The 26,164-nt window shown below is 41.6% G+C and overlaps 1 protein-coding gene across 1 annotated transcript in view; it reads left to right on the top strand.

Moving 5' to 3' along the window:
- The window catches only part of LOC139699104 (transmembrane protein 53-A-like), a 45,555-nt gene that overhangs the window by 252 nt on the left and 19,139 nt on the right, over positions 1–26,164 (top strand). The gene's annotated exons all lie outside the window — the stretch shown is intronic.

Below are 26,164 nucleotides of genomic sequence, written 5' to 3'. Positions count from 1 at the left end.
AGAACTGTGGCAGGGTGTGCTAGCCCTTAATTATGTGATTGTAGTGAATTGGGACCATATATTGCGAAGCGTGCCGTCATTTGAACAACTTTAATGGGCTTCCCTTTGAAAGTGTTGCAGTGTTTAACATCCGTTCTGTTGTGGTCGCGATTGTGTGAACTAAAACGCGATTCCTGTGTTGGATTGTGTAATTCGTATTCTATCCAAGTGACCCATATACATTGTGAGATTTAATGTATTTGTGAAAAGATGTTGGAGGTAATCTCGAGTGTACCTTTCATAAAACTCAAGTCTGCCCGCCAATCTGTTGTCGTGACTGGCAGTTCGTTCCTAGGTTGTCTACATAGAGAGACTCAGATATATTACTCTTTTCCTTCAAAATTTTCTCAAAACCAGCCGACATCCTTTAAATTTTAAATGATCCCTATAGGTATTAACAATTCCTCCGAGGGTCTCAAACAATTATCCAGAGTATTTTTGTCGAATGCTAACTTGAATGTCCTTCATTTTGCGTACGATTTTCGTAACTTCTATCAGATGTGATTTTAATTTATCTTTTTCCTAGCTGTGTACGTTTATCGACTGCCATTAGGATATATTTATCATTTATTTTTCCCTGCGACAGAAATAGTCGCGACGCACAAGATATGCACACGATCCCAAGTTGAGAAACGTACTTAAACAATTCATAGCGAGATGGAATTCAGAATCTAGATCGTGAGTTCACTAGTAACTGTGTCCGCGTATTAATGAGAAGTGGTGAAAAATAACGAAACACCCATTCATGCGTAATTCGTAAACAGATATAACATGTGAATGTACAGTTTTTAAGTACTCTGAGCTTTCTCTTAATTTTGGGAACGTCTTCTAAAACTTAATTTGTATAAGGCCTCAATTTTTTAAAGCACTAGATTTCGGCTGTTGCTTTCCCCCATATTGATTAAGGTCATTTAAGCGAAAGTGGTTCAGGAGCTCCTGTGTTGACACTATTACAACTTACATGTAATAATGCGCATGGTATCAATTTTTCGTGAGAAGGACATGTATTTCTGCACCTGTATTCTATAATTCTTATGGTAATTTTCTTCCACTGCCATGAGAGAACGTATAAAACTTTAATTTTCAGTGGAAAGCTCAATAGAAACTAACTCGGGCAGACCCTGCTTTGTCATTTTCATTTGATAGAGTACACTTAGGTTTACAGGTATGGACATTTTATCAAAATCTCATGTAGGTACGTAATATCTCGATGCAATATCCTTCATTGAGGTACGCGATTTCTGTTTCTGATGTTTAAAATTACCTTGACATGATGTCTAACTTTTCGAGTCTGCGAGCATATTAAGTTATTAGTCTTTGGTTGTTTATTACTCTGTGTTTCGGTTTTATGAATGAAAAAAGCAAATTTAAAAAAGGTTTAAGGAATGTAAGCGTTAGTCTTAACGTAATCGTGAATTGTGCGAGAAAAAAACGAATATTCATATCTTCCTTATAGGGAATTGGTTTATCTTACTTGATCACAATGATTTAAAGTACCGACAGATACCTGTATGGTGGGCCGGAGTACATGATGAACTTATGAAATCAAAATTGAAAGAGAGATGAAATTACTCAGTGAAATTTCACAATTTATTTTTCAACATCGAAACATGTGTCACGTTAAAAAATAAAGAACGTAATTTTATTTCCGTCCACATAATGTTAATTGATTGTCGAATAAGTTCTGGATCGAAGCATCATATTGATTAATATGTGAGGAATAAATTGATATGGTAGCTCCCCACGAAGTGTGTCCAGATTCAGTGATTTTAATTGCTCCACAATTTCATCTTTTTATGACTTTTGGGGTGCACTTCAACTTAAATAACCCATTGGGAAGATTGGACGTTGAAATGTGTAATCGAAACCATTCGTTCAAATTAGACGATATTTATTGGAATTCACTAAGAAGTTCGTATTCATTTAAGAATGGGGTATCCAAGAATGTTGGATATTTTGTAAAACAGAGCAATTGTTTGCGGTATAACCCAGGAAACGCTGGTATCGATGAATTTTTTCATCAATTGATCAGGAAATTCATCAATAAGAGTCGTGTTTTGCATCAAAACTTTTTCCCTGGGGAGAAATATTTTATTTTTGCGAAAAGTTCTACATATCCTTCCTTATGATTTCCTAATACCATTACCCTTTATTTTGGCCCATACACTTAACACACACACAAAAACATGCATGTATGTGTGTATGTATATATATATATATATATATATATATATATATATATATATATATATATATATATAATTATTATTATTAGGTAATCTACCGGTTAAGGTAGGTTTTTGGATGGACAAAATTACTAATTCAACAATTTGTGACCCCCAGCAAAACACAAAATCCCACTCTTGATCAGGTCCGTCTTCAGCCCTGAGTACTTTCTTCCTCCCTTCATCCCGTCCAATATCCCTATCCTGTTGCTGCCCTTTCCTCGTTTGCCTAGCATTCTCCCCTCAATTACAGTCTTCAACATCCCGCTGCCGGTCAATAACCCCTTCACCCACTTTTCCTGCCTCCATGGGATTTCTCCCAACAAACCCCTTTCTTCGCCCACCATACCAAGTACTTCCTCGTTTGTTTTCTTCTCTGTCCATTTCACCTTCTCCATTCTTCTCCAAACCCGCATTTCAAAAGCCTCCAGTCTACGTCTATCCTCCTGCTTCAATGACCACGTTTCCGCGCCGTACATAGCTACGCTCTGATTCAAAGTTTTTACGAGTCTTTTCTTAACATCCTTACTCAACGTCCCTATCATCAACTCCCTCCTCCTTGTGAAAGCCTCTTTGCCTAGCGCAATTCTTCTCCTTAAGTCCCTACTCCTTTGACCCTGTTGGTCCAAAACACTACCGAGATACGTAATCTGTTCTACCTGCTCTAGTTTTTGCCCTCCTATTTTAATGTTAAGCTTAGCCTTTTTCTTTCTGGAAAATTGTATTACCTTTGTTTTATTAATATTGATTCTCATCCCATACCTGTCGCACTGAATTTACAATTCACTCAGCAATGCTTGCAGCCCCTTGGCTGACTGACAAACTAAAGCTTGGTCATCAGCAAATCTAACTGATTTTACGAATTCCCCACCCCCTTTCAGTCCTACCTCAAGTTCTTCCCATGCCTCTTTGATCATTTTCTCTGCGTACAGGTTGAACAGCAACGGTGATAATGGGCAACCCTGCCTTACACCTCTTCTTAACACTGCCCATCCGGACTCCCTGTTCCCCATCCGCACCTGAGCAGTCTGAGACATGTACCAGTTGCGGATTAGCCTCCTTTCCCTCCAATCTGTTCCTATTTTCTACAGAATACTCATTAGTTTTTCCCAATTCACTCTATCAAACGCCTTTTCGAAATCTACGAAACAGGCAAATACCTACTGGTTGTATTCTATATTCCTCTCGATTAATAATCTCAGTACTGCAATGGCATCACGCGTACCTCTCCCCTTCCTAAACCCAAACTGATCATCCCCTAAGGAATCATTTGCCCTACTCTCTATCCTTTTGTTTATGATCCTGAGAACAACTTTAGCTGCGTGGGATATCAAACTAATTGTCCTATAGTCCTCACATGACGTGGCCTTTACCTTTTTCGGAAAAGGAACTAAAACTGATCTCACAAAGTCTTCCGGCCAGATTCCCTCCTCATAAATACTACGGATCAGCCCATATAGCCTCTTCCTCCCACATTTTCCTAAGCATTTCAACAGTTCCACGGGAATGTTATCCACCCCCACGGCCTTGTCTAGTTTCATCTCCCTTAATGCCCTTCCTATCTCATCGTCGAATATGCCTGGACCTAAGCTATCTTCCTCTACGTCATGTTCCTTTTCAATGTCTAACTTTGTTGGTCTAAGCTCTTTACTATACAGTTCTTCTATATATTCCTTCCATCTCTCATGGATCTTTCCTGTGTCAGCTATTATCTTGCCCACCTTATCTCTAACGGCTAGCATAGATCTTCCTTTCTTACTTCCCGATAAAGATTTTACTTTGCTGTACAGCGCACCAATTTCACCCTTCCTCTGCAAACTATCCATATTCTCACACTGCGTCTTCCACCATGATTCTTTTGCTTTATTTGTTGCCCGCTTATATTTATTGTTTAACTCTTTGTACTTTATTTTGCCTAATTCTGTATCTACATTCTTCCATTTTCTCCGCGCATCCATCTTTGTCATCATCTCATCCGTGATCCATGGTTTCGTAGTCCTATCAGCGTTAACGGTTGCCATAGTGTCTTCTGCGGCTTTCGAATACCCTTTCTTGATAGTTTCCCATTATTCTTCGATAGTACTTAGCTCTTCACCATCCTCCATGATATCCTCTACCGTCTGTTTGTACTGCTTCCTTTTCAAACCATTTAATGCTTCTACATTCCATTTTCTAACCTGCCGCCCCTGCCTTATCTTTTTGAAACGGACGCTACATTTCATAACAACTAAATTGTGGTCAGAGTCCGCATCCGCTCCCGGGAAGCTCTGCGAATATATCACACTGTTCCTAAACCTGTGTCTAACCAGAATATAATCTAGCTGATACCTTCCTAGTCACCTGGAATTTTCCATGTATACCTGCGTCTTTTGTGGTGTCTAAACCAAGTGTTGGTAATGACTAACCCCTGTCTCTTGCAGAACTCAACTGCTTTCTTCCCGTGGTCATTCCTCGTGCCTAAACCGTAGTCCCCGACCTCATCACCATCTCTTCCTTCGCCTACCGTCGCATTCCAATCCCCCATCACTATCATATGTTTCCCTGCAGGAACACACGCGATTATGTCCTCTAACTGATCGTATATCCTATCGACCTCTTCTTCCTTATGGTTGCTCGGTGGCATGTATACCTGAATAATAACTAAGTTCGTCGGTTCTGCTTTTATCTCCACTAGTAGTATTCTATCCGTTACCTGCTCTATGTTGACTACGCTTCTTCCTACCTCTTCATTTAATACTATGGCAACCCCTCGTTGGCTCTCGTCCCCACCGCTGTATATTATTCTATACTCATCACTCCAGTAATCCCCGCTATCTTTCCATCTCACCTCGCATAGACCTAAAATATCTATATTTCCCCTTTCCATTTCTCGCTTAGCATTCTCCAATTTCCCTGTCCTCATCATTGTCCTAACATGCCACGTTCCTATTCTAACTAATTTGGTCTTCTTCTCCTGGGTCTTCTGTCCTGCTGCTGCTGGTTTTCCCTTGCAAGGGTTTCGTGGGATGACGACCGCGGAAGCCTTGCCTCCCCCGCTGCCGGGCACGACACACGGCCGATTGGGCCGCGTTCCGTAGGTCCAGGACTCAAAATATCTGTACAGTCCATCATGTCAATCTTGGGAATGATAATTGAGGTGGTTTCCCGTTGCCTTCCTCAATGGTGTTTTTAACGTGACACCATCACTTACTGGCCGCCCCATTGGGGTCAGACGCCATTGCAGCCGCCTCACCGAGGAACAGACGCTGCGTGGACTACCTTTCGTCTGGCTCCTAACCTTCGACCTATCTGGCATGGGTGACCCTACCAGGAGCAATTTTTATCACTCCCGCCAGCACAGCTCTAGGGGTCATCGGAACGCACAAGCCCTTCCACCACATCAAGGTTGTAGTCCGGGGAGGGATATATTTACATAACACTTTTTGAAAGTCTCACGGACGTGAATAATAATGTATCACACTTATCACTAGTGGACGCAGGCAAAAACACACAGAAACTAATAAAAAAGAGACTCACTATTTTTCGAATTTTCGGTGGTCGTTGCCACCATTATCACCACCTTTATCCGAATGCGGTCGTCAACACCTTTATCCGAATTCTCTCCCACTTTCCCCTTCCATCCATCGCTCCAGCCCTCGTATTCCCTTCAGTTCTGTCTCTCTCTTCCTTGGTAAAGGTGGCCACGACGACCGAAAATTCGAAAAATTGTGAGTCTCTTTTTTGTGTGTTTCTGTGTGTTTTTGTCTGTGTCCACTAGTGCTAAGTGTTATACATTATTTATATATATATATATATATATATATATATATATAACGATTGTCCGGAAAAACTCATACGAGCGGCACAATAATGGGCTGACACAACATAACACAAATAGAAAAGAATAGACACATATAAAAGAACACTTACACGGTAAATTGTTCGAGCTTTCGGCCCTCTCAGGGGCCTTCTTCAAGAGAGACTCTCTTGAAGAAGGCCCCTGAGAGGGGACTCTCTTCAAGAGAGTCTCTCTTGAAGAAGGCCCCTGAGAGGGCCGAAAGCTCGAACAATTTACCGTGTAAGTGTTCTTTTATATGTGTCTATTCTTTTCTATTTGTGTTATGTTGTGTCAGCCCATTATATATATATATATATATGTGTGTGTGTGTGTGTGTGTGTGTGTGTGTGTGTGTGTGTGTGTGTGTGTGTGTGTGTGTGTGTGTGTGTGTGTGTGTGTGTGTGTGTGTGTGTGTGTGTGTGTGTGTGTGTGTGTGTGTGTGTGTGTGTGTGTGTGTGTGTGTGTGTGTGTGTGTGTGTGTGTGTGTGTGTGTGTGTGTGTGTGTGTGTGTGTGTGTGTGTGTGTGTGTGTGTGTGTGTGTGTGTGTGTGTGTGTGTGTGTGTGTGTGTGTGTGTGTGTGTGTGTGTGTGTGTGTGTGTGTGTGTGTGTGTGTGTGTGTGTGTGTGTGTGTGTGTGTGTGTGTGTGTGTGTGTGTGTGTGTGTGTGTGTGTGTGTGTGTGTGTGTGTGTGTGTGTGTGTGTGTGTGTGTGTGTGTGTGTGTGTGTGTGTGTGTGTGTGTGTGTGTGTGTGTGTGTGTGTGTGTGTGTGTGTGTGTGTGTGTGTGTGTGTGTGTGTGTGTGTGTGTGTGTGTGTGTGTGTGTGTGTGTGTGTGTATTTGTATTTATGTATACTATATATATATATATATATATATATATATATATATATACGTGTGTGCGTGTGTAACATTTCCTCATATTTTTTTAAATTAAATATAAAATATATGGGCGTAATAGTCTTGAGGGTAGTTTGTTTGACTACTGACCGGGGCTCAGTTTCGATTCCTGAGCGCCTCTACGACGGACGGTTCGTTGTCTCTGGGCACCCTCAGCTTCACCCAAGCTTGTCATTTTTTTAGCTACCAGATCTTCCTGGGAGACTATACGCGATACAGGGAAAGGAACTAATCCCCCTACCATTGTGTGTGGATTTCACACTCACCTATCAAATCAATTTACGGGTTGAAAACTGTGGTTGATTTACTATACATATGTATATTTAAACATGTGGGTTAGAGGTAGCATGTTTGCCTGTAGAATCGAAGGTCATTGATTTGTTTCCCGTGACCGGTGAGAGTTTTTCAGTTTATTAAAAATTTGTGAATGACTTTTCGGAACGAAGCAACTGCACATTAACAGAAAAAAAATACAATAATGGTATTTCGGAACGAGAAAAATAGATCCCTGAACCTATGGTTTAAGGCAGCAATTTCACCATTGGGCCCTGGTGTTTGCCGGGCCGACCCATTCAGCATCAGCTACAGTTGGCTACCACAGCTTCGGGGCAGAGTGAAGTGTACGGTATCGGCCGCAGTACTGCGATGTGGAAGGCAACAGGAAACCACCGCATTAGTCTCCCTAGAATATGCAGCCTTGCATTCAAATATGATAAGAAAAATTTCCCCCGGGTAAACTATTCCAGAGGCAAACTAGTCCCCCAATCGGATCTCCGGGTGGTAATTACTGGGAGGGAAACATCAGTCAAGGTAGATAAATGCAGAATAGGCATATGGAACGTTAGGTCATCAGGGGTGTGCGGGAAATTAGGAAATGCAGTGATGGAGATGGATAGGCTGGGGATACGAGGCCTGTTCATAAGGTATCGCGAATTTTGAATTTCCGCGGATTACGTATATTTGATTGTCGATTTTTTGTGACGTTATATTGGTACTTTTGTCTCTCACTTATGCCGAAAAGTTCGTCCATTTTACATGTTCATGTAAGCAGTTGACAGCTGTTTTGCTTGGGCATGTTTTGGCTTGTCTCCGATTTTAGCCTGTTCCAAAAAATAGATCAAAGAATCTGTATCAAATTTTGTGTGAAAAACGAAATTAAGTGCGCCAACGCATTCCGGATGTTGACTGTGGCATATTGAGAAGCTACCTTGGACCGAAGTAACGTTAACGGTGCTACAAAATGTTCTAAGAGGGCCGAGAAGATGTGAACGACGAAGAGCGAGCCGGACTACAGAGCACGTCAACAACAGACGAAAACATTGATAAAGTGAAGAAAATGGTATTGGCCAATCGTCCAATCACCGTTAGAGAAGGTACTGAGGACCTAAACATATCGAATGATTCGTGCCATTCAATTTTTACCAATGATTTGGGCATGACACATATCGCCGCGAAATTCGAACCAAAATTTCTCAATTTCGACCAAAAACAGCAACGCATTAACATTGCTAATGAGGTGTTGGACTTTGTCCGCGAAGTTCCAAATTTTCTCATAACTGGTGACGACGACTGGTTTATGGCTATGACGTGGAAACTAAAGGTCAATCATCCCAATGGAAGCTGCAGCACGAGGCAAGACCAAAAACGTTCGGTCGAATGTGAAAGTTTAGCTTAGTTTACTTCGATTGCATGGGCGTGGTGCATCATGAGTTCTTGGCACGGGGTAGAACGATAAATAAGGAATATTACCTGAAAGTTATGTGCAATTTGCGCCAAGGAATCCGCCATAAATGCCCGGATTTGTGGAAGAACAAAAATTGGCTTTTCCACCATGACAACGCCTCTGCTCACACATCATTACTTGTGCGCGAATTTTTGGCCAAAAAGAACACACTAATGATGCCGCAGCCTCCGTATTCCCCAGATTTGGCCTCCAGTGACTTTTTCTTGTCCCCGAAACTGAAGTGGCTCAAGACTGCATCGAAGGAGGAGCTGAACAAGATCACAAAAAATGATTTTTTGAAGTGCTTTGAGGATTGGAAAAAACGTTGGCACAAGTGTATAAAATCTAATGGGGATTACTCTGAAGGGGACAAAAAGGATATTCGTGAATAAATAAATAATTTTTGAAAAAACACTAAAAAGTCGCGATACTTTTTTAACAGACCTCGTTTTTTAGGAAAAATAATTGCCCGGGAAGACACGCAAGATGATGGTTTAGCTGAAGTGACTTCTCATTTTCCCAAAAAAATCTCACCTTTTCATCATCTGTTTAGCTGCCTTCAACTGGTGGCTTGGGTAAGTAAGAAACGAGGTAGTATATAGAAGAGGATACGACCATATTGAGGACTCTACGGTAAAGAAGAAATAGGTGGACTGGACAAACATTCAGACACAGTGGGTTGATTAGGAATATAATAGAAGGAAAAATAGATGGGAAGATTCCACAAGGAGGACCAAGAGTTGTGTACATAGGACAAATTAAGAAGGACGAAAAACAGAGAAGGTATCAGGGATTGAGGGAATTAACATGAAATAGGGAAGAATAGAGGGCTGCAACTGATAATATATATATATATATATCACATTTACATATCGCGGTTCTCCACTCCGATCATAGTAAATACACCCACCCGGCTAGTGACGTGCTCGCCGGCCAGACCATAATTACGGGGTTCGAATCCCACAGATGGATCTGCTGTCCCTTGATGGCGCTTTCTTTGTTGAGTTCACCTCTACCGGGTATCATAAAAATCGACTGTTACACCCATATCATTCAGAGAAATGAAATTTTTTCCAAAGTGAACAAAAACCAAATGATACTTGAAAAATATGTAAACTCTTGTGCCCGTTCCTCGAAGCTATCAATGTATTTTATTATCTTTCAGGTGACACGGGTGAAATTGTGGTGTCAAAAAAAAAAAAAAATATATATATATATATATATATATATATATTGTATCTTTGAAGCTCTATGGTCTGTTTCTGTAACCTTGGTTCTGCGCGCTGCCATTTTACTTGTTCTAGTGCCAACCGAACCTTCCAATTGAGAAGTCTGTCGCTCATTCGGAGAGGGTCAATCTCTATGACCCGCAGATATAGCGGTCCATTTTCAAGGCCAATTTCCAAAAGGCGTCAGAGAGTTATCAGAAAAGTTGAGAATTTATTGAAAAGTATGACAATTTCAACGTAATTTCATACTAAGAATAACCCAAATTTTAATCAACGTACTTGTAATTATATTATAACATTAACCCCTTCAGCCTATAAATAAATATGTGGTCTATGAAATAGGAACAGGAAAAGTTTGCACTGCAACCCGCCCGAGATTATACCTTAGTAATTTCCTATCTTCTTGCGGAAAATGTAAATGTCTTGTATTCACGTGACCGGGACAGATGCAAACCCCCGATGAACCCTCGCGATTTCACCGTCAGATGTCGGGGTCCCAAAAGCCCTTTGAGCCCCAGCCATGCAATCTGCCCCCACCTCTATCTACTCACCGCATTGCTCCCGCTTTTAGCTAAGCCACAGTGATTCCTTCTCAAAACGAATGCGCTTGGCCGACTTTCAACTTCGCGTCATTCTCGCACGACTTTCACTCACGGCTGGCACGGTTAGGTCCGGAAGGAAGGGCAAGTGCCGCGGGCTTCAGAATGTTGTGGAATTTAATTATCGTGACAGTGACTTACTTACGTATTGAGATGAGCAAGAAAGTCCGTTTGCCAAATGTTTTGACATGAGTACCCTCGTCGGCCCGCGGCGAACTCAAGGATTCGCCGTTTGTCCTATGTGTGATGTACACATAAAAACAGAAAAGAACACACCGCTGTTGGATTGAGGGATCTTCCGCTATCGTCTGCAGAGGAAAACCGGAAACTGGAGGGTGACGGAAGGAAAATGGCTTTATATATATATATCTTACATCATATATCATATATATATATATATATATATATATATATATATATATATGATATATGATGTAAGATATATATATATATATATATATATATATGATATATGATGTAAGATATATATATATATATATATATATATATATATACTATATATATATATGTATCTTCGAAATGGAACGCTCTTCGGCGACGCACAAATATATAAAAACACAGATGTATATTTTTAAACCATGGATACACAAAGAAAAGACACTCACAATATGTTGTTTTGACGTTTCGACAGCTCGGCCGTCGTCTTCAGAATCATCTTCTGATTCTGAAGACGACGGCCGAGCTGTCGAAACGTCAAAACAACATAGTGTGAGTGTCCTTTCTTTGTGTATCCATGGTTTAAAAATCTTCGTTTTCGATGGGATATTGGAGGGATACATTTTTGTGTTTTTACATAGTATCGCAAAGCGAAGCCTAACAACTCAAACTCTTCAATTCCATCAACCTATACTCCATCCAACGTTACTATCCTTTTCCTCCCATTACCTCCTACGCCTAACGTTCTACCTGTTTTATCTAGGCCTAACTTTCTACCCGTTCAATATATCACAGAATTCTCCAATATCCCATCGAAAATCAAAACGACCCTCATACCCCTACCTCCTTTGAATTTCTCTCAACAACCCTCTCTAATCCCCCAATACCATGCCTAAACTTCTTCGTTCTTTTCCTTTCCGTTGACTCTGCGTTAATTCATCTATCTCCACACTCTTGCATCAAAAACCTCCCATCCATGTCTATCATCTTGCTTCAAATACGATGTTTCCACACCTTTAGAAACTACGCCCATAAAAAGTTTTCTTTGTCATGCGTAATGTTCTAACAATTTTTTCGATTAAGTGGAGGCATTATTCTGACGCTGATTAGCATAATTGGTTTTGAGAAGTGAAACATTGACGACAAGATCTCATGCCTGAGAGGAAAAGAAAAAAAAGGCAAATGAGAAAACTGTGACATCGAGCGTATCCTTGTATTATTCAGATAAATCGCAAAAGCGCCGAAGGCGGTTGGTCGTAGAATGGAGGTCTTTCAGAGGTGGAAATGAATGACATTGGAAAAAAATATGAGAGGAAGGAAAGAAAAGAAGACGGATGCTCCAGGAGAGGTCGTCAATGTGGGAAATTGGATATGGCAAAAAACTCAATGAAGAAGAAATTGGAAGGAATCTAGTAACTGGTTCCTAGAGGATGACCCAAAAGGGAGAATTTTAAGGTTTCACAAGGTAGGTGGGGAAAAGGGAGAATTTTGGGAACCTTGGGCAATCTGAAGGGAACAATAGATCCGAAAGGCTGAGGATAGAAAATATCGTAGGGAAGAGTATTCAAGTTCAGCAAAAGTTCGCGTTTCATGATTCCACAATGGTGTAATCATAATAATGGAATCATATGGTTTGAGTCCAGGTGTAATAAAAATGTTCAGTATGGTCGGTCTGGGTCGTATTGGCAATTAGCCCAGTGTGAAGTAACTTTCAGGGAAAGTATTTTGCAAAAACCCTACCTAAACGCGATCTTATAGTAATAAGTTTCCCACACCATAATAATGGAAAAGTATTCTTTTGGAATCGTGAGTTCGATGTTGGTTACCAGGAATCGTATTGACATTGAAAATTGAAGTAGAGAAAATTTCCAAAGTAAACATTTTCGGAGCGAAGTGCGAGTGTAATCATTTTCATTTTCTAATTACATTTCGGTGAAGTTATAATTTTATTAAATTTATACAGCAGTGTTTCAACTTTGCATGTGGTCCCTATGTGTGTGCCAGTTCACTTCGCGAATATTTTCTCAATCGAAGCAGACAAAGTAGCCATCTGGCGGTAGTCGGGTTTATCCAAATTGTATATGTCGTTTCTTTGGTGCCTTCATGAATCTAGCAACTCTATCGTCTTTTTTAATTTATTTTCTTGTTCTCTTTTACTTCATGTAGTGTGACCATCAGGTTTTAAAAAATATATGAAGAAAACTCCTATATTTTTATTAGATTTCGAAACTTAAAGAAAGCAATTTAATCGCAGTCTACATTTCTGCTAGTCTGTGAACGATAGTTATACTCACGAATGTCCCGCAAAACACCAACTCCTTCGGAGGAACAATCAAGCTTATAAGGTGCTTGTAAATGTGCACCCTCTTTATCGAAATTATCGAGAAAAATATTTCTGCGAAATGGGGTTATAAGAGATTTAAACGTAAACATATGTTAGAATATAAAATATCAGAGAACGAAAGGAAAGGAGGATAAAATCTAAAACCTTAAAATTATCATCAAATCTCACATCCTATATAGCTATTCGATATCGTCCGTTCGCATCTCGAAGTCTATATGCCTCCCTCCGCCTCTTGGGTCGCTCAGCGATATTAGAATTCGAGTACTGCTCTGCACAACGAACATTCTCCCCGCATTTGCGTCTGTGGCGGTAGACCGAGGTTGCCCGGAGGGTGAGGGGGAGAGAAAGCTCAGGGTCTCGGCCTTTCTAGGGCCCCCATATCGACGATGGTGGCGTGATGTTTGAGGCCACCAATCCGTGCAGCGTCCTCGATATTACCCAAGCGCTACGGTCAATGTCCTCAATCAGACTGTAATCTGACTTAATCCACCCCGGCGGAAGGGATGATGGTATTTGTGTGATCGTCTAGCGGGTCAGGCCTGGTCAATGTGTATCGAGAACTCTCGGCGAAATCTTCCTCTTGCGTGGGAGATTCTCGGCAGTGCCCCGTTCGTATTGCTCGTTCGCTTTTTTCCATGGCAAATCGCGCGTTCGTTGCGATAGTAGAATTTGGTAATGCACACTGATCTTCGGCGCTTATAATTGTGTAAACACGATAAATCTATTCTATGAATAGACTACAGAGTGTAAGAAAAATCCATGATTGCTTCGAGCAAAGTGATAAATACCAATCTGCATCTATATCCATTGTTGAAATAGAAAGAAAGACTCGTACTTTTCCACAGATTTCATTATACGGCACGACGCGTTTCACCGACTTGCGGCATCATCAGGTACAAATTTGCAAAGACCAGACCAGAACCACATATTGTCTGGGCGTTTGCCCTATCTTATAATGCTGCTTCGGTGCGACATCGTCCACCCCTTCAGCTGTAGTAGTTGTACAATTTTACATGGGATATCATTCAACGAAAGTGTAAGTGACGAACGTGTACCTTTCCAGTGTTAGTGAAGGAGAAGTTGAAAGAAAGACCACTAGTGGGTCGGCAATTGGCCGTAAATTAAGAAGAGAAACTAAATTAAATTACCTTAACTTAAGGGCTTGAACATGTTGCCCATTATCACGTCAACACGACGGAAAATGTAAACTAATCCTAAACATTTTAAAAAAATAAAAATAAACATCATACCTTAACTCTGGTCTACAAACTACAATTTATGGTTATGTATTGATATATATATATATATATATTTTTTTTTTTTTTCAGTCTCTTTTTTTTTATTGGTTTGTTTTTTTTTTTTCTTTCTCTTTTATTATATCATTAATTTTGTTTTTTTTTTCTTTTTTTTTTCTTTTTTTTTTTTTGTGTTCTTATATATATATATATATTTTTTTTTTTTCTCCTTTTTTTTCCGATAGGCCTTGGGTTGCCCGATAAGCCCGTAACAATGATTTAAGCCTGGGCCATCTGACAAAGAAATTACTATTTTAATTATAAAATTGTTTGATTAAATGCTAACATGTATTGCAATATGAAAATAAGAAGTAAAAGTCATAGGAAAGAATTCGGTTTTGTTACCGAAATATGATTTCTTTTGGAAGTCTGTAGCTCGGACGGCGTTTTCTATGTAGGGAGTAATCCCATATGTTTTTTGTAAGCGTGTTATGTGGAAGGGACCTCTCGAGTCTTTCAGCTTGCGCTCGGATGAAGTCGTGTACTTTAGGAATTTTGTGTGCGTTTCTGATCTCCTTGATTGGTACGAGTTTACTTTGGTTTGTGAGGTAGCGAAGTGTTTTATTCTGGAATGTTTCTAAACGATTTCTGTCTGTTTTTGTCGCGTTTCCGAAAATTTCGCAACCGTACAGCATCCTGGGGCGGATATAGGAAAGGTAGAGTCTAATTTTGGTTCGGTGCGTGAGGCGCGATTTGGAGCACAAGAGTGGAGACAAAAGTGCTCTTGTGCCCCTTGCTATTTGTAAGGCATGCTGTACGTGCGTGGCCCATGTCAGTCTGTAATCGAAATGTATCCCTAAGAATTTGTGTGAAGATTTCGTCGGAATACGCACGGATTGAAAGGTAAGAGGTTTTTTTGGGAAATAGCTTCGTCTCCTCCGAAAGTCAACAACAACACTTTTCTCAGCATTTATTGTTACTTTCGAGTCGACGGTCCACTTTTCAAGTAAAGATAGGTGGTTTTGTATCTTTCGGAAGGCACACGTGCCGCTCCAAGATCTTGCCGCGATAGCAGTATCGTCGGCGAACATGAAAGTTTGAGTTTGTGGAGAAGAAGGAAGATCGTTGACATAGCAGTTGAAGAGAGTAGGAGATAATATGGCGCCCTGCGGGACGCCACAATTTATCTGTTTCCCGGTTGACAGAGCTCCGTTTTCGGCGACATGTATAGCTCGTGAAGCGAGAAAACTATGGAACATCTTGATGAGATGTAATGGAACCCCGATTTTAATTAGTTTAAGTATCAATCCATCATGCCAGACTTGGTCGAACGCCTTGGCCACATCCAAGAACAACACTGCAATGTGTTGGTTGTTCTGCATGCCGTGGCTGATATACTCTGCTAGTCTGAGTATTTGCAGGGAGGTGGAATGTCCTTCCCGGAATCCCATTTGTTCCGGTCGTATTACGTCGTTTGTCCGTAGGAAGAGGTCTAGACGGGCTTTCAAAATTGATTCAAACAGTTTAGAGATAGAGGAAAGTAAAGATATAGGTCTGCGGTTGAGAGGAATTGTCGGGTCTTTGCCTGGTTTGGCAAGCAGGCAAAGTTTTGCTGTTTTCCAGGAATCGGGAAAATAGCAAGAGGAAAGACAGTTATTAAATAAGCCCAGCAAGTGACGAACGGCCGGCAGTGGCGCGTTCTTTAAATGCCTGTTTGAAATGTCATCAATACCCGGGGCTTTTTTCGGGTTCAAGTATTTAATTGTCATTCTTAGCTCCGTCTCTGTCACTGGTTGGAAAGGCGGAGTCGGAAGGAAACTTAGGCTCCTTACAGCAGCCTCAGCCTCCCCGTCCTCCACAGTTCTTGGCCAGTCGTTTCGAAGAGTCATGGTTTCCTGAAATGCGTTGGCGAGGATTTCTGCCTTGTCATTGGCGTCAAAATACAAGTTGTTATTGTGCCTGATGGGCTGGTCGGGACGTCCTTTTTTGGTCAGTTGCTTAGCAACCTTCCAAAGGGAACCGTCGTCAAAGGAAAGGTTGTCGAGTTTGTCTCTCCATTGGTCATTGAACCGATTTCTGATTTCGCGTTTGACGCAGGACGCGAAAAAGTTATAACGCCGTTTATAGGCGCCATCCCTGGTTCGCGCCCATTGTCTGCGGGCCTTGTTACGCTGTTTTATGAGCATCAGGATGTCGTCGGGTAGGGCGTTTGAAGGAGGAGGGGGGTGAGGGTACGGGAGTGATGCAAGTGCATGCGCTTCCCGCATTGTTTCTGTAATGGCAAGGACATGCGCGTCAATGTCCTGCCTGTCTGAGGATTGTGGGATGGGGATTGCTGTGAATGCGTTTTCTGTAAGGGTGGCGAACTGTTTCCAGTTCGTTCTTACAGAGATGGAAGGAGGTTGCTCATAAGGGACAGTCGCAATGTTGGCTTTAATCGGATAATGATCACTGGAGAGATCGGGTAGTACCGTTGGAGTCTCTATGACAGGTAAGTTGTTGGTAAGGCAGAAATCGAGGATGTCCTCTCCTCCACGATTATCAATGTGCGTCGCCGTTAGTGGCACTTCGACGCCTAGCATGATGGAGTTTACAATATTAAGCAAACGCCGGCCATTACTATTCGCGGACCGGCACCCCCATTCTAAATGTTTTGAATTCCAATCGCCGATGGCTACGACGCGTCTGTCAGCCGGGAATAAGGGACGAATTTCGTCAGGAACAACAGTTTTACCACAAGGTTGGTAAGCTGAATAGATGTCAAGGTCACCTATGGGAGTTGGGAGTCGTATTCCGACGCATTCTAGTGTACTAAGGGCGTGTGCTTTCAATGCTTTGTGTTTTATTGAGGATTTAACTGCGATAAGCACGCCTCCACCGCGAGCAGTGGGACGGTCTCGCCGATATGTGGTGTAGTTGGGTATGTAGAATCTGTGACTGGGTGTTAGATGCGTCTCCTGAAGGGCGACTACATCAAAATTGCCAGAGCTTATAAAATTTTTGAATTCCCGTTGGCGGCCGAGTATGCCGTTGCAATTCCAACTGAGAAGGCAGATGTTGCGGAGCTTACTAGTCATTAAGCTCGTGCAACTCGCATAATTGCTGGAGTATAAAGATTTTCTTCTCCGTTTTTGTCTTTAGGAGACTTAACTGGTTGTGCATTGACATGAAATATCCAAAAAGTGTCTGTTCTCCGTGTACTGGATTTGAAGTAGGGAGTTTTGGTAGGTGACTGTTAGAGGAAGAAGAGGATTGTGAAATAGCGCCACCAGGCATTAGAGGGTTGATGACATGGGGAGGAGGGATTCTAGGAGGGGGTAAGGAGGGAAATAGGTTGGTGACAGCAAAAGATGTTTGGCCCTGCAAAGGACCTTGAGCTCGCGGAGCCCAAGCGTTCCTGTTGGGAGCCGGGGCAGGTATAAATGTTTTCCCTTGGTCTGATCCACGGGAGTTTGTGTCGCGCTTTTCACGCGCCAATCGTCGCTGGTTTTCCCATTTGTAGACGGGACAACCGCGATAATTGGCTGGGTGGTCCATTGCACAATTCACGCACCTCGCGGGCGTAGTGCGATCTTTTTTTTCGCATTCGGTCGTTAGGTGCGCGCCGGCGCACTTAACGCAACGGGGCCGAATGTCGCAATAGTTTTTTGTATGCCCGAAGCCCTGGCATTTGTGGCACTGTATCACGCCCTTAGGTTTTGTGAATTTCGTGATGTTCACTCGCATGGTCAGCAGCCATTCAACTTTGAGGAGATCTCCTGGTTGTGGGTCTTTAGTTAAGATTACATGAAAAACTGGTATCAGTCTCTTGGTGCCTGAGGTTTTCCCTAGTTCTCTGTCCTTTAGGGTAGGTTTAGTAGTGGTTAGTTGGGTAACGCTTTTGGTTACGAACCCAAGACGTTTTAGTTCGTCTTCTAAGTCAGACGAGCTAACGTCGCCGACCAGGTTTCTAACGCAGAATTCACTGAGTCTGTCGGTGGGAATCTGGTATGAAGAGAATTCTAATTTTCTTTTGCGCAAGATTTCTTTTGTCTTTAAGTAATCTTCAACATTTGCGCAGTTGATGGCGACTCTGTTCAGTCCTTTCAAAGTGCACTTAGGGGGGGTAAGGAGGTTCGTTGTAAGCTCCTTTGACAGTTCTACCCACCCAGAAACGTTGTGAACTGTGATTGCCGGGATTTTGGTGGATTTTGGGACAGGGGGCTGAGTCTCCATCACCTCCGGCGTGTCTAAGGGGGCAAAACTATTTGCTTGAGCTATCTCTGGGGATTCGACTACCCTGCGTCTTTTTAAGGGTGTGCCTTTCTTTCTAGAAACAACAGTGAAGCTGTCGTCGTCCTGACCATGCGAGGTTTGCGCTTGTGGGCCAGTGTGGGTATTCGTATCGAGCGGGAGGGCTAAAGTGGCTTCCGCTGAAGGGGTGGACGGTGGGCATGGTTTGTCACAATCGGGGACGATGGTGTCCTTCGCACGTGGCTCGTGTGGTTTCTGAGCTTTTGCTTTTAAAAGTTTTTCTCTGTTGATAGCTGCTATAGCTGTTGCTACAGCAGGGGACGGTGAAGCCGGTGTATGTGATTCTCTCGCATAATCGGTGTTTCCAGAATGCATTATGTTGACGGCTCTTTCTGGTTTCAATGCCGGGTCTAGTGAGCATTTTTCCGCGTTTTTGAGGGCCTCCTTGGTAGGGGGGCCGTTATTGCTGTGTACCGTAAGGGTGTATGACGGTTTAAACATTCCCTGCAATGGCAATGCAGGGGGTAGTGTTTTACCCTGTTCCTGGGCCTTATTGGTGTCCATTAGAAGGACAGGATTAGCCTTCTGAGCGATGTGTTGCGGAGCAAGACTTTGCTCCGAAATGGTACGATACCCCCGAAGGGGTTTACAAAGAGATTGTAGCGTACATAAGCAGTGCTACAAACAAAGTTTCATCAGATATTAAATCAAATCTAGCCTTTTAAGTCTAGTAAATGTTAATTACAGCGGTTTGTACTCCGTAAGCGGCCGAATATTGCTGTTAATTGTCAAAAATTATGATTTTTCGAAATTTCAGATTGCTCCGAAATGGTACGATAGCACTGGTATGGTCGTTTTTAGGGACACCCTAGCGTGGGGACCCACCCGGTTCCCCAGTAAGTGCAATGCACCTTACGGTGCTTTACTGGATTGCCGAAATGAGGCGACCGCTTAATATTGATGAGGCGCAGAGCGCCACCCGAGAGTGAGTAAGTGGTGCTGAGTTAGCCACTCCTCCCGGGTGCCTTGCAGCCTGGGCTATAATACCCTTTGTAAGGATGGTAGCAGCTCACTCCGCTGCAGTTTTCTCTCTTGAATATCGAAAGTGTTATTTGAAAACCCTGATGTCTTCTGATGATCTCTGATGTCTCTCTGATGTCTGATGAAATCGTCTCTGATCTAATCTACAAATTTGCAAAACAGACAGAGCAAGTATATATACCCTCAGGACAGAGTGGGGGCGGGGAGGGTTGGAAGGATTTGAGGGGGGTGGGGGCTCGCAGGTGCGTTGATGGATTGTTTTGACCATTTCCAGGCTAATTTCTCGGAGAGGAGTGGGGAGGGGTATGGGAATAATTGCTCATTACAAAGTGTCGTGTTGGGGTTCACCAAGTGCCTTCTAATCTCTAATTGCTCGAGAGCGTCCATTTTTAATCCTTTTGGGAGTGTGTGTAATATCTCTGGGACAAAGTCACTGCTGTGGTTGAATTCTAGTAAATGCTATTAGCAATTTATTTACTTGCGTACCAATATCGGAAACTTTGCTTAGGGTGGAAGAACTACTCAAGGATTCCACCATTGCCCAAAATATCTCAGACGAATTGGTCCCCCCCATCAAAATGACAGTTAACCAGAATTATTTTAGTTTCAACCACACCCTTTACAGCCAAACGGATGGGTTAGCTATGGGTTCCCCACTGTCCCCCTTCCTAGCCGAAGTCTTCCTCAATTCTGTAGAAGAACATATTTTTAATGCTGACAATCAGCATAACAAAAACGTGGGCTATTGGTTTCGTTACGTGGACGATATACTATGCCTATGGACCGGAACCAACCGACAGTTAGACTCCTTCCTTAATTTCCTAAACACTCTTCATCGGAATATCTCCTTCTCCATGGAAAAAGACGTCAACGGCACCATCAACTTCCTCGACTTGACAATCACAATTAGGGATAATAGACACGAATTTGCAATTTATAGGAAACCCACATATACAGACCATATAATTTCTAATGATTCCGCACACCACTTTTCTCACAAACACGCAGCCCTCCACTCCATGATCCACCGCCTCCTACACATCCCCCTTTCCCCCAAAAACTTCAAAATTGAACTCGTGAATATCACTAATATAGCTACCAACAATGGTTTCAACCCCAAACTAGTTGACACATTACTACGGAAAAAACAAAAAGCAATGGCCATAAAAAGCATTTTCGTATCTCAGCCCGCAGTATCTAAAGATTTTAAGTGGTGCTCGATCCCGTTTCTGGGAGATCTTTCATATAGGATTTCCAACTGCCTACCCACCTCACTCGAAGCAGCCTTCTACCCACCCATAACCCTCTCCAAACTTCTAGCCAATGGAAAAGACACCCAGGATAGCCTTCTCAAATCAGGCATTTATAAACTGAAATGCGAGGATTGCAACAGCGTTTATGTCGGTCAGACCGGCAGGAATATCAAGTTACGAGTCAAGGAACACGCTAGGTGTCACAAAAATCAGAATAACAACTCTCTCTTCGCCAAGCATTTACTAGAATTCAACCACAGCAGTGACTTTGTCCCAGAGATATTACACACACTCCCAAAAGGATTAAAAATGGACGCTCTCGAGCAATTAGAGATTAGAAGGCACTTGGTGAACCCCAACACGACACTTTGTAATGAGCAATTATTCCCATACCCCTCCCCACTCCTCTCCGAGAAATTAGCCTGGAAATGGTCAAAACAATCCATCAACGCACCTGCGAGCCCCCACCCCCCTCAAATCCTTCCAACCCTCCCCGCCCCCACTCTGTCCTGAGGGTATATATACTTGCTCTGTCTGTTTTGCAAATTTGTACCTGATGATGCCGCAAGTCGGTGAAACGCGTCGTGCCGTATAATAAAATCTGTGGAAAAGTACGAGTCTTTCTTTCTATTTCAACAATGGATATCAATTACTTCCACGAAGTGAAGCCTGAAACAATAGAATGCATCTATATCGTTTCCTGCAAGCTACTGAGAAGGTGTATGGCATGGAATGTTAGTTCACCAGCCTTCAGTAACTAAAAGAGTCCTGGAACATTCGTGGGAAAAAGGGAGACGGACGGAAAGGTAAACAGAAGAATCGAGACAATTGCTATTGATGTTCATAGGACGAGAAAACGTTGCATTTAACCGTACTAATTGAATGTAAACGTGGATCCAATGAGAACCTACAAACATTTTCAAGCACGGTGAAATCTAGTAACTCGAAAAGGGCAAAAGTATCGAAGCGATGATAGGCAGGCACACTTCCGCACTTTAAGACCTTCCACACTAGCAGGAGGCTTAATGTTCATTCGAGGAGGCAGTAGTAACGTTACTGGTGGCCCCCACGTGCAGATGTTCTGGGTAATCAGATTTAATTGTGCTCCTACGGTTCAGATCATTTTGCATTTATCGTTGGAGGAGTTAGAAAATAATACTGCGCCATTTTTGCAATCCAGCATCCATCACTAAGGCGGAATAACAAGTCTCGGCCTTCGAGTAATAGTGTTGCCTAAGACTGGATAGACTGGATGAATAATTGACCAGGAAATATTACAATCGTGTTGGTGGCGATTAAATTGTGGCGTGACCAATTGCACAATTCCAATCAAGTTTGAAATTATTCCATCAATTTTACCGCGGGAAAAAATTTCAGCAAATTTAAAGCGTTAATAGTGGCGTGATGAAGGTTAACAATCAAATCACGGATTGTCTAATTTATTGTATTAATACTTTTTTACTAACAAGAAATGAACTCGTAACTTTAGTAGTGGTAAAACTCAATTATGATGAGGATGTAGATTATGTTAATTTATTTCGGTTGACGACTGGGATTCTCAGTTTACGTGAAATAATTCGATTTAGTCGAACAATTGAGACTGCGGTTTTAAATGTAAAAAAGGGAGCACTGTAACGAAATCAGGAGGTCTTTGTGTGTTACATTATGACCTAACTTCCCGCATTTGTGTAACTACCTCGAAAGGACATCCGTTGTTTGTGCCCTCTAGTTTACCTTTAAATGGGTCAAATAACAGACGACGGAATTTTTCACAGATGCAAGAACAATGTGATTAAATGCAAATAGTCCTATATAATTGATTATTTATGGTAAAAGCCGACGCGGTTCCTACAACACGCATTAGTTTGAGCTCTCTTACTAAAAAGTACACGAATCATCACAAACACACAAGAGTAAGTGTCCATAACCAAGAAAGCAATTAACTCAAATGTTGGTCAGAGATCTGAGGATTGAGCTCACCTTATACTAATCCCTACGGCGGTGGTTGAAGTTTGCACATAAGGGTAGGGAGGGGCCAATATCGTTCCATATTCCACCTATGGTTTCCTAAGAAGATATGGTTCCCAGAAAAACCACATAGCTTGGATGAAACTCATTTAGTGAGCCCAGAGGCGTCATTCGGAATTAAACCCGGATCTCCAAGTCAATGACTGAACCATTAAATTATTAGGCTTCCACATCCCTTCAAATGCAAACGTCAAAAAGGAAATTAATTTATTTCAAAATAAATATGAATGGTAAGAATTCACTCGCACGATGGAATCCATTAAGGGGTTTACAATAGTATACGAGTATAGAATCAAACTATGTCCTGCGCTGTAACGGCCCTAGTCATTTAATACAAATCTATTTTCTATTATATTGCACATGGTACCTTGCAAGTCACCTCTAGGGTGTGTGGCAGGGGGTAATAACACTTGAGGCTTGCATTATCAAAAATTAAGTTTTCCTTCATTTTAAGTTAAAATATATTTCTGTGCAATTATTCATATAAATAATTTTACAGATCTACATCCTACGCTGTATGAAAGCGCGAAGAGGTGTGGCAGCGAGTGTTTGTTCCCCATTCTTTAGGAGGGCCATCGAAGGCGATTGTCCCCCAAGATGTTACCCATATCATCAAACATCCAGTATTAATTTTCTCCAGGGCAAACTAAGTCAAGTTAGTCATCAAAATTGAATCTGTAACTCAAAAAGTGGGGCAATATTATCAAAATTCGTTATAAACCTTTTTGCCCTACAGCTTTAAGCAAAGGAAATATTACTCAATCAATGAGGTTTTAGCATTTTTTATTATCCTACAAGTCACCGAAAGGGTGTATGGCAGGAGGTGAAAACACACCAGAATAATTTTGACCCGAATATTTTTACTCTTACCGCGGTCTTCAACGTTGTTTTGATCACTTATCGTCCGTGGAAAATATTACATCTTAAATCTATCTCATCTACACTTAATCTCTTTATTTGTATTGGCATGATGACGCCTATGTTAGGGGTATTAATACGTTTTCAACATGACTGCTAAAGAGACCTCCATCCAGTTTATGCAAGAAATTAAATCTGTAATTTAGCCTTCGCTCCGTGAGTGATTCCCAACCTAGCTGCTCTAATATTTTGAATACGCCCCTAAGTTTATCATAAAAACGTTTTTCAAATCTAGCTCTTCCACGTTGCATGCGATCAAATTCGGAAATTAATCCAACTTCGTTAGGATCCCATATACTAGTAGCGTATTCTAAATCAGACCTAACCAGCGGAAGATAGCATTCCTCTTTGACCTTTTTATCACATTTACCCAGTACTCTTCTAATAAATCCAAATTTTTAGTTAGTTTTGCCACATTCCCCATGTACGTATGTTTCACCCAAGAGAGGTTGGGAGTGAGGGTAGCGCCTTAGTATTTAATCAAGTCCACACATTCCATTTCGGTGTTCCCGATGCAGTACGTGTTCGGGAGGGAATTGATCTTTTTCCAAAAATTTATCACTGCGCACTTTTTTAAGTTTAATCCTGATTGCCAAGTGTTGCACCAGCATTGTACAGTATTAACGCCACCTAACAAAGCTGCTTTTTCCTCGGGAATACGGATATTGCGGTAAACCACTGCATCGATGGCAAATAAACGTATCTTTCTAGTGTCTACGGAGTCAATGTCGTCAACGTAAAGAAGGGAATAAAAGAGGTCCGATGATATTTCCCTGGAGAACCCCTGAAGTAACTTCTACTGCATTTGAGCTAACTCCATCTAAGACTACTCTTTGTACCCGACTATTCAAAAAGTCTTTTATCCAACCCTGGATATTTTATCTATGCCATATGCTTCTAGCTCTGTGAGTTGTTTAATGTGATGTACTTAGTCGTAAACTTTCTTAAAATATGGAAAACCCACGTCCACTGGAACATCGCTCCCTCCCAAAATAAGAACATAGTGAACAAAAAGCGCAAGTTGTCTCGCGAGATCTACCCTTTCGGAAACCGTGCTGATTTTTAATTAATAACTCCTGATTATCGAGGTTTCTCTCGATCGAAGTAGCAACTTTATTTTCCTTATCCCTGTATGAAATGGATGTGAGGGAAATAGGTCTGTAATTGCTCTGCTCCTCCTTGTCTCCGTTTTTTTAATATAGGTGTTACGTTAGCCGTTTTCCAAGCACTGGGAACCTTGTCATCTGCTAGTGACTTCTTAAATATAATTTCTGTATACGGTGCTATTTCCGACGCTAGTACTTTAAATATACGAGTGGTTATTTGATCCGGCCCAGGAGGATTTATTAGTAATTATATTTTTTAGCAAACTTTCTATTCCATTACATGAGATTTCAATTTTGGGCATCGGTTGGCCGGCACAATTTAGTAAGCTATCCGATACATTCGGTGAGACATTAGTGAAGGCGCTTTGAAAGAAGGAATATAATAAGTTGGCCTTTTCCAAACCGCTGATTACTCTTTCGATTTATCATTAATGAATGAGATATTTGCCGATAATATTCTCCGGCAAAGGTTAGAATAAAAACTTCGTCATCTCCCTTAAATGAAGACCCTTTTTTCCATATCTTACACGTCGTATATCCATATTTTCACGTTCTCGTAAGTTCTTGACTGCTCCGACTTGTTTTCTGAATCCGCGATGAAAATAAATAGGTAGTAGGAGACGAGAAGAGGATATTCAAAACTATGTTTTTGATAGTAGTATATGAAGTAGAAACATCACGGCATTATTTACAAGGTTTTTTGAGACAATAATTGCCGAGAAAAGACCGGTTTTTCTGCCAACGCAATGCATATACTCAAGTCAACAGGAATCATTGGATCTCATTTGCATTTTTTTTTTATTCCATGCCACCTTGTGATTCTTATAATCGCTTCCAAGGCAGGAGCATGTCAGTATTGCTATGATTTGTTAATTCTAAATTTTTTTAAGACTGTAAGACAGTTAATTTTATGGTTTTTGTGGTTTTTTCCTATCTAAAGATAATTTATCCACGTCTATATTTGTAAATGAAAGAAGAGTAGTGCTTTTTCTCAAATGCGAATACACCTTCAGCATTGTCTACCTTTACTCGGTTGATAAAAGCAAAAAAGTATTACTTTTTTTGGCCCTCCTCCGTGAAATTTGTTTCGAGGAGTTCTTTTCGTTGCTATGTAGGCTCAGGTGCTCAGGAAAAATGAGCAGTATGACTGGATGATGGTTGGGGCTTATAGATTTTGACCGTGCATTTCTATATGCATGAAAATCATGTGTGAGGCATGATGAAACTGACATTTTCCCTTTTTCCATTTCCTCAACCTAATCTTCGATGTGCAGTCATAGACCAGTGAAGTTGAACATTGAC

The sequence above is a fragment of the Hetaerina americana genome, unplaced genomic scaffold (assembly GCF_022747635.1).
Source record: "Hetaerina americana unplaced genomic scaffold, ioHetAmer1.1.p SCAF_9, whole genome shotgun sequence".
In the NCBI taxonomy this organism is placed as follows: domain Eukaryota; kingdom Metazoa; phylum Arthropoda; class Insecta; order Odonata; family Calopterygidae; genus Hetaerina; species Hetaerina americana.
The sequence above is the reverse complement of the archived record's forward strand: the minus strand, read 5'-3'. Positions and strand labels throughout refer to the sequence as shown.